Consider the following 9,035-nt stretch of genomic DNA (forward strand, 5'->3'; position numbering starts at 1 on the left):
TGTATTCCTCCAGCCCTGCACATGGGGCATTTTGGAGGGTGGGACAGGCAGGGTGGCAGGCAGCTATTCTGTTCTTCCTCTCCCCACCCTGTTGCCTCATTGCAGGTGCTAAAAGAGGTACAGCCACCAACCCCCACAACGGACCCACAAGACAGTACTTCTAGGTGTTGAGTGAGAAACTGAGAAGTGACCCTTGGGCGATGGAAAATCCCACCTCCTGGTCAGGAGCCTGGGAAATCACCTGGTTCCCACACGTTTCTGTGACATGGGCTGTGTGTATGGGAGGGGAGATGCAGTTAGCATGGCCCACAGCCTTAAGCCTGTAGGGAAGAGTAGCCACCAGCACCATGCATGGAAACTTCTGGACTTTACAGCTTCTATAGGAGCAGTTTGGAGGACTCTCTGATCCATAACAGACAGTTGAGAGCCAGGAGTGGGGTGTTACCTGGAGGAGGCAGAAGACAATAGTTCTCCTTGGATGTCACCCTAACACACACTTCCAACCCAATGGGTCCAACTGACCCACCTCTCCCCGACCCAGCCAGTGAATTTCGAATGTGGGAGCGTCTATCATGTGATCCTGTCTTCCTCTGGGTTCTGTTGCTAATAATCCAATACCACACACTGGGTAAGTTATAAAGAGAAGGGGATGCTTTGGGTTCATGGTTCTGGTCCAAGGTTGAGGGATCACATCTCCCCTGGGGACAGTTTGGAGAATTCCCTGATCTAGTAGAGAGCTGAAGGCCAGGAGTGAGGGCCAAGGTGATGTCCTCTTTGCTTGCAGAGTCGGGAAGAAGTAAGAGCATCATTTGGCAAGAGGCAAGGAGTGAGGGAGTATGCGTGTGTGTGTGTGTGTGTGTGTGTGTGTCTCATCTCCCTCCCTCTTCTTATAAAACCACCAGTAGCAGTGTTGGGGCCCCACCCTGATGACTTTATCTCATCCCAGTCACTTCCCAAAGACCCCACTTCTCAACACCATAGTCAGATTGCTTCCACCCTCGTAATACCTCACCCTGGGGATTAAATTCCACCATGAGTTTCAGAGGGAACAAGCCATAGTAGTTCCTGCCCTAGGAGCCATCAGTGCCCCAATCTCACACGTGAGCTTCTTCCCTTCCCTAGTTGGGTCACCCATGCTTGAGGACACAGTAACTTCTCAATTAACTCCACCAGGTGTAATGCTTGTCCCCTCCAGGGTGAGGCTGAGGGGCGAAGGTTTAGGGAGAAAGGGGCACAGTGTTCCGTGGTAACCAAAGTCATTACCACTTGGCACTGGGGCCTTTGGGAGGCAGTTTCTGGCTCATTCTCTCTGAGAACCCTCGCGTGGGTGTCTTGGAGACCTTTGTGCTAATTCTTCTGGCCACAGCTCCGCAGAGCCAGGAACACCTCAACTCGGCTGGCGACGTTCCCCACCTCTCCTTTTGCTCCTACATAAGTACTGCTCTTCCAAGCTTCTGCTGATGTTACCACCCCCAAGAGGAAGCACTTTTGGGTAGAGATGGCCCAAGGCTGGCTTCCTCCCTGGGGTGCATGGTTCCCTAGTCTTTACTCCACATCTGCAGCAGCCCAGCTCACACCCTGTGTACTGTCTCGCTCCAGCAATGCTACTGCATACTTCTAGACTTAGGCTCCTTTATTGAACACCTACTGTGTACCTGCCCTGGGGTGCTGGAGACTTAGACAGACAAGAATCTTCCATCAGTGTTCTGTTCCCAAACTCCTGAGATATGGAGCCCCCAGACTGGTCCCTTGTAGCCATCCTGCTTGGCTCAAGATAAAGTGAAGCATCCTCTCCCCTTCCTTCCCTGAAAAGGTAGCACAATGGCTGGCAACCTCTTTCCCAAATCCTTTCTCTTAGCTTCTTTCACCCCAGGAGGATGAGCTATGAGACATTCTTCTGAACCCATTTGTCTCTTTCCATGACCTGTACAGGTGGCCCAGGACTTTCCCCACAGGATGGGGGATCAACCTTGACACCCACCATAGTGTACCTGCCACTGGTGAATCTAGTAAAACTCACTGACAGCCAAGAGCAGTCCCCATAGCACCTGTTGAAGTCTGGATCACCCAGTCCCTTCCTGTCCCCAGCCCTGTCCTTGACCATCTCCCAACTGAGCCCCTGGGGCCCAGGCATTGTCCCCACAATCTGTTGCAGTCAGGGCCAGCCCTCAAAAGCTTACAACACTCATTCCACTCCCTGTCAACCAGGGGGTGACTTTGTCCTCCATTTTCATCCTAGGGACATTTGGCAATGCCTGGAGACACAATTGCAAGGGGCAGGGAGAGGTGCCTGGCATCCAGTGGGTAGAGGCCAGAGGTGCTACTGAACATCCTACAGTGCACAGGGCAGCCCCTGACAGATCTCTCTAGCCCCAGATGTCTGCCATGGTTGAGAAACTTCGTCCTAACCTGTGGCTCACATAGCCTTCAGAATTGAGTTCAGCCTCCTGTGAAGACCATGGAGGCCTCATGTCCTGGCTCAGGCTGCCTGCCAGGCAGATGGGCACCATGACCCCCAGTTCCAAGCTCTGACCCCCTGGACATCCAGGGTCACCCCCTCCATATTTTTGTCCAGGCTGTTCCTCTGACTGGACAACATATCTTACCCTCCCTGTTTTCTTGCTGATCACCTGCTTGTCTTTGCAGTCACAGCCCCTCTCTCTCTCCTCTTGAAACTGCCCTTGACTTCAACCCACCCAGCTTGGCAGGCTAACATAATTTACCCAGTGTAACTCACTGGGGTAATCGGTCTTTTGCCTGTCCCTCCCTCACCTACTAGTTGTGATACTGGCAGTTATTGAAGTCTACTCTGGTCACCGACATATGTTGGTGTTATACATTGTCCTGCACCAGGAGGTCCAGCTCTCCAGAACCCTGACACGTCTAGGAAGGGGTATGACAGATTCAAACACATTTGACAGTCTTTGTAGCAAAGCAACTCAGCTCAGCATGATAGCTGCTCACACTATTACCATATAGTCCTTGGTAGCAAAGGGACAGTCATGGGTCCTATTTCCTTGAGGTCCAGGGGATACACAAAAGGAGAGGTTCAATAGAGTGGGAGTGAATAAGAACTTCTGCTAAGTGTACGCAGAAGGCAAAGAAGGGCTAAACATGGGACTGAGTGAGTGAGTGAGTGAGTGAATGCGTACCTGTCAGGGTCAAGCTTAGGAATCCAGTCAGCCCAATCACTCCTAGGCCCTACTCACCCCACCATGCATCTCTTAGACCGCTACAGTGCAGAAAAAGTGCCATTTGTTCCTTATAATAGGTAACCTAGAGATCACCAGCAGAGACAGGATAGTAGTCTTCTGGTCACCAACCCGGGCACTGCATGCACAGAATATGAACCTTGACCTGGGACTTCAGAGCCTTTCCTTACCCTCCAGGGAAGCCCATGGCCCTCAGAGAGCCCCCTCTCCTCTCACACTCCAGCAAGCGACACCTGTGCTTCTGCAAACTGGAGAAGGCTTGGCTGCAGGAAGCAACACGTGCAGGAATAGCCATTCTGTTAACAGAATGCGTGCTGTCTGCCAGGTGTTCTAGTGGGAACTTCGGAAGGAAACTTAGCCTAAAAATCATCTGGAAGTCTTGTTAAACATGCAGATTCCTGGGCCCACTTCCAAGGCTGTTGATGGGTTTTTCACTCCCAAGGAATGCCTTTTTGAGAACCATCTGAAGGTTTAGGTATAGCAGGTGCTGTGGCTGAGGGTGGTTGGGGAGGCAGAGGGTGGTGTGTGTGTGGTGGGGGTTGGGGTGTATTCTTGTCTGAGTAAGTTCTCAGAAGCAGCCACAAAGCCAGCTCCTTCCAGCCTGGCCTCCTGGGGACCATGGCGTCCTGTCTTGCAAGAGGGCTACATTTTGGCAGAGACCCCTTGCCCTTCCCTGCCCAGCAGCTGCAACAGCGAGTGACCTTTTTTGCCCTGCTGTCTCGCTTATCTCAGCGCTCTGAATGTGCTGGGCCAGCCCCTGATGACTCATGTCCTAAAATCACTGAACAGGAAGCAGAGCCTGGTGTCAGCCGCAGCCTTGCAACTGTCACCTTCAGCAGCCCTCTACCTGCCCTGCCTGCATGTCTTGGACTGAGCTGGCCATTCCATGCTGGGGTCTGGGCACTGAATCTAGCTCATGTCTACATCATCCAAAACAGAGGAGAGTCTGGGCTGCAGATTTCCCTGTTTCCTAGACAAAAGGAGAAGACCCAGGCAAATTAATTTGGGGAAGGAAGCCAAGAAATCCTTCAAGCTACCCACCCCCCCAAAAAAAAGAAACCTCCCTGCTCTGGATTGCCTCTTCCCAGGACCCAACGTCCAAATCAGTCCTGAACCATCTGAAAAAGACCCTTGGTTTTTAAATCTTACAAGTGAAGCCAGCTAAGACTCAGGAGACTCTCCGTTGTAGGTCTCTCCCTGTGTGATCTTGGACCAGTGTCTACCCTTCTCTGGGCTTCAGCATCCTCCTCTTAACATGAGAGCAGGGGAGGCAGGCTGGTTTCATCCTCTGCACTGAGAAGGATCTACAGAAAGGGTGCAGGATCGTAGAGCCAGGTGTGTCTGGGTGGAGAAGGGGGCAGCCACAGTCACCTGGCCTTGGCCATCTCAGGACTAGGACCAACTGCTCTCCTGTCCTGATGTTCAAGGATTCTGTGACTTCTGAGAGATACAGGGAGGTGGGGACAGAGCAGGTCTAGGCTTGGTTCCAAACCCGTCTTTAATGGTACAAGGAAGGCGTGCTGTCCTGCTAGAGTGACTGCCCCACATGGAAATGCTCACAGTTGGCCCTTGTCCTATGCATGAACTTGACCTGAAGGGAAGGTCTCCTTTTCATCCTACTACAAACCATGCTGATATATTTTGTAGCGATCTTTTTTAACCCTACAGTATCTTTTCTTTTCCTTCTTTCTTTCTTTTCTTCCTTCTTTCTCTCCCTCCTTCCCTCCTTCCTTCCTTCTCTTCCTTCCCTCCCTCCCTCTCTCTCTGCCTTCCTCCCTCCTTCCTTTCTTTTTTGGAAATTAGAAAAAAATGCAAAGCCTAACATAAAGAACGCCCACATTCCTACTGCCCATGTTAATACATGAGCAGCATTAACAACCAGACTGACCTCCCCTCTAACCTTATATGTTCCTTGACTCCAGGCCTTTACTCTGGCAGCTCCCTCTGCTGGGTCCCCCTTCCTCTAGATACCTCCGTGAGTCACTTCCTCACTTCCCTCCAGTTTCTGCTCAGAGACTCTTCCTTCTCAGAGGGCAACCTCACACCCTCACTAAAGTGGTTATTGACTTTACAGCAGCTGTCATTCCCTTTTGTTCTCTGCTGAGTCCCTAGCACCTAAAAAGCAGCACAGATATGGGGGGGGGAGTGGAGTAGGGTCCCAGTGAATTCTTGTTCAATTATTTTTTCTAATTCTTCTATTTTATAATTAAACAGGAAGTCCTTGACCCTGAGCCCCATTCCTCATTCTCTTGATTTCTTTCCAAAGACAACTCTGACTCTGTGTTTACTGTGTTTCTATTTTGTGCCTTCATACACAAACAATTTAGAGTGTTACAGTCAGCCCTCTGTGTCCTAGGGTTCTGAACCCCTGGCTTTATCAACTGAGGATTGAAAATGCTCTAAAAAAATAGTAAGTTGTGTCTGTACGGAACACATACAGACCTTCTTCTGTCATCATTCCCTAAACAATAGTGTGACAACTGTTCACATGGCACTTACATGGTATTAGGTATGAGGAGGGAACCTAAAGATGATTTTGGGTACAAAGAGAATGTAGGTTCCAGGCAAGCACTAAGCTATCTTACCTAAGGGACTTGAATCTCCATGGCTTCAGGAGCCCATGGGAATGGTGTCCTGGACACTGAGGGCCCAGCATTTCCCATCAAGCCTGTCCATCTACACAAGCAGCAGAATCCCAGCACACCGTCCTGCCCCCAGCTTCTTCCTGTCAGTGGTGTTTCTGAGACCTTTCCGTGTTGATAACTTCAGATCTGGCTTATTCTTTCTGCCTGCCCCACTGTCCACCCCTGGTTTCCTGGCTCCCATATAACGGACTTGGACTTTCAGGGGTTTGTAGCTCTCTGTCCTGAGCACTGCCATGCACGTCCTCACCTGCCCCAAGGCACAGGGCTGAGAGCTTCTCTAGGAGGTGAACCTAGAAAGGAGAACACATTTTCATTTTCACTAGGTCCTGCCAAGCCTCTCCCAAGGGGCTGCACCCACAACACTCGATAACGTGTAGGACCCGACCATGCCAACATCTGCCGTGGCCTTTGATCTCAGTGTGGGTTTCCTGTACAGTGTTGAAGTCCTCTTTCCTTTCTTCCTTCCTTTTTTCTCTCTTCCCTTCCTTCATTTCTTTTTCTCTTTCCCTTCCTTCCTTTTCTTTTTCCTTCTTTCCTGCCTTTTGTCTGCTTCCTCTCTTTCCCTTCCTTCTTTTGCTTTTTCCTGTCTTTTCTTCCTTCCTCCTTCCTTTTTCCTTATTTCTTTCCCTCTTCCTTCCTTTCCTCCCATCCTCTCTTCCTTTCCTCCCAGTGCCCTACCCTGGCCCCTTTATACTTTCAAAGTTCATGGCTTTTGATTCTGCCTCCTTTCAGCTTCCTGGAGGCTCTGCCAGGACTCCTCTCACCAGATGGATGAACCTGGACCTCTTTACCTCTCACAACTTCCTGCCCCACTCCCACTCCATCCTTCCTTCCCTCCCCATCACTGGTCTCTCCTTCTGGCCTTTGGGATCCAAAGAAACAGCTGGTCCCACCCCTGGCCCAACCACAATTCTCTAGACAAGGACTCCAAGACAAGCAATGGCTGCCTCCCCATTATGTACACTCTCTACTCTGGCCTCAGTTTCCCAAAGTCCTCTCTGAGTTTGCCATCTGCAAGCAGCCTCTCTAACTTGAGCAGGAAAATGAGTCCCTCAACCAGTCCCTTCTCCTCCCTCTCACCTCCCCTTTCTTATAGTTCCTAGGTATTTCACAATTTTGTGACTGGTCTGAATGGACCAGTCTCTCACTCTCATTTTTTGGATCCTCAGGTAGAGTGGATCTTGCTGTACTAGGCTCCTGGGTGTTTTGTTTGTTGTGCTGGGATTGAACCCAGGATCTCACGCACACTAAGCACATGTTGTGCCACTAAGCTACCCACCTATTCCAAGGTTTCTCTCTTGCTTTATTTTTCCCCAATCTCTGCTTCCATCCCCACCCACCTCTGCAATCGTGTTCTCATGAATCACATGGTGCTGGCAGCAGGTGTCAGAATGTCTCTAGGATCATGCAGTATTTGTGTAACTAACACTGCCAAAAATTCCAACAGGGTACCCCCACCAATCGTACCCCCACTAGCAGAGCTAGAGGGTCCTCATTTCTGTTTACTCTCCCCTCAACTCCCCATCAGTCAGTCTTCTAACTGTAGCCCACTGGCTGGGCGCGAGGTGGAAGCCACTGTCATTTGCATTTCTCTGAACCTTCATGAGTTTGAGCCCCTCGTCATTACTTGTTAGTCATTTGGTTTTCCCCTTTTCTGATCTGCCTGTTCACATCCTTTGATCATATTTTTTATTATTTCCTGTCTTCTTGTAGCTTTGTAATAATTCCTTGTATATTCTAGATATTAATCCCTTGCCATTTTTAGATATCATAAATACTTCATCCTGCTTGGCACCCTTGTTTATAGGTGGTCTTAATTGTTTAAAAATGTCCTTAATTTCAATGTAGTCAAATCCACCCATATTTTTGCAGTTTGGATTATAGTCGAAAGGTCCTTCCCTACCCATAGGTCATAAAGACATTTTCTTTCGTTGGCCTTATAATTTACCTATCATACATCTGGACTGCATATGGTTTGTCAGGTCTGGAGATCCAACTTTACTTCTCTCCTGCCTCACAGGAAAATAGTCCATCATTTATCACAAGCACATGAGTGTGTCACTGACTGATCTCCTTTTTCCTTTTTAATCCCCATAATTTTTATTAGTAGAACTTTGAAGGATTTGTAGTATCTGATAGGATGAATTTCCTTTGCTTATTAATCTTTTCCAAACTTGACTTAATTAAATATGGTTCTTTATTATTCTCTCTATATTTTAAATTCCGCATGGTGGTATATACTTGTAACCCCCCAGGAGGATCATGAATTCGAGGGTTACATAGTGAGACCCTGCCTCGAAAAAAAACAATCCATTTGTCAAGCTCCTTGAATTCCAACTGTGATTTAAATTGAGATCTGACAGGAGAATTTGGGGGAGAACGGATGTCACAGCAACTTCAATTTATGCTATCCATGGACACAGTATACCCTTTGTTCCATGCTTCCTCCAGGTCTTTCAATGGTTTTCATTTTCCTCTGAGCATTTGGGTATGGTAGGCATGACCCCCCTACCCTATATCTGGGGTCCCATTTGATATTTGCAGTAACTGCAGGAGAGCTCAATTACAAGGCCTGATTATTCTATCTATCTTATAGATTACTTTAGGCAACTCACCTGAGTCTATATGACCTGTGAAATGTGAACACCTGATGCAGAACAAATCTCTCTCTAGCACATTTCAAGTCTGTCTCATGCAGGGTTTGCCAGGCCATGGCTGCTTGTTAAGTTGTAGCACTTGCCACAAGAGGTTCAATCACAGATAGAAAACTTGGGTTCCTCGTGTGGCCTGGAACAGGGATCTCTCCAGAGCCAGTGCTTGTGGAGGAGATGAATTTCAGGCCTATCTTGCTTTCCGACCACAGATTCTCTGTGGGGTCTCAACCACCTGTCTCTACCCCAGACCCCCAGAGGACGAGGCTGCATAGGGCCATGGGGCCTGAATCCCTCATGATCTCAGCCTTGCCCTGCACAGCCCAGACTAGGCCCACCATGCTGCCTTACCCCTGGGGCTCACCAGTCCACAGCCAGCACAATTTTTTCCTCCTTAGCAAGGCCTCAGCTCAGAACTGCCTTGGTGACAGAGTGTGGGGGCCAGTCCCCCATCAGGCTGAACACAAGAGAGAGTAATGGGAAAGGGCACAGTTCTCTGTCAGGCTGGACATGGGGTGGCTCTAGTC

This window comes from Castor canadensis, chromosome 7 (genome assembly GCF_047511655.1).
Source record: "Castor canadensis chromosome 7, mCasCan1.hap1v2, whole genome shotgun sequence".
In the NCBI taxonomy this organism is placed as follows: Eukaryota; Metazoa; Chordata; class Mammalia; order Rodentia; family Castoridae; genus Castor; species Castor canadensis.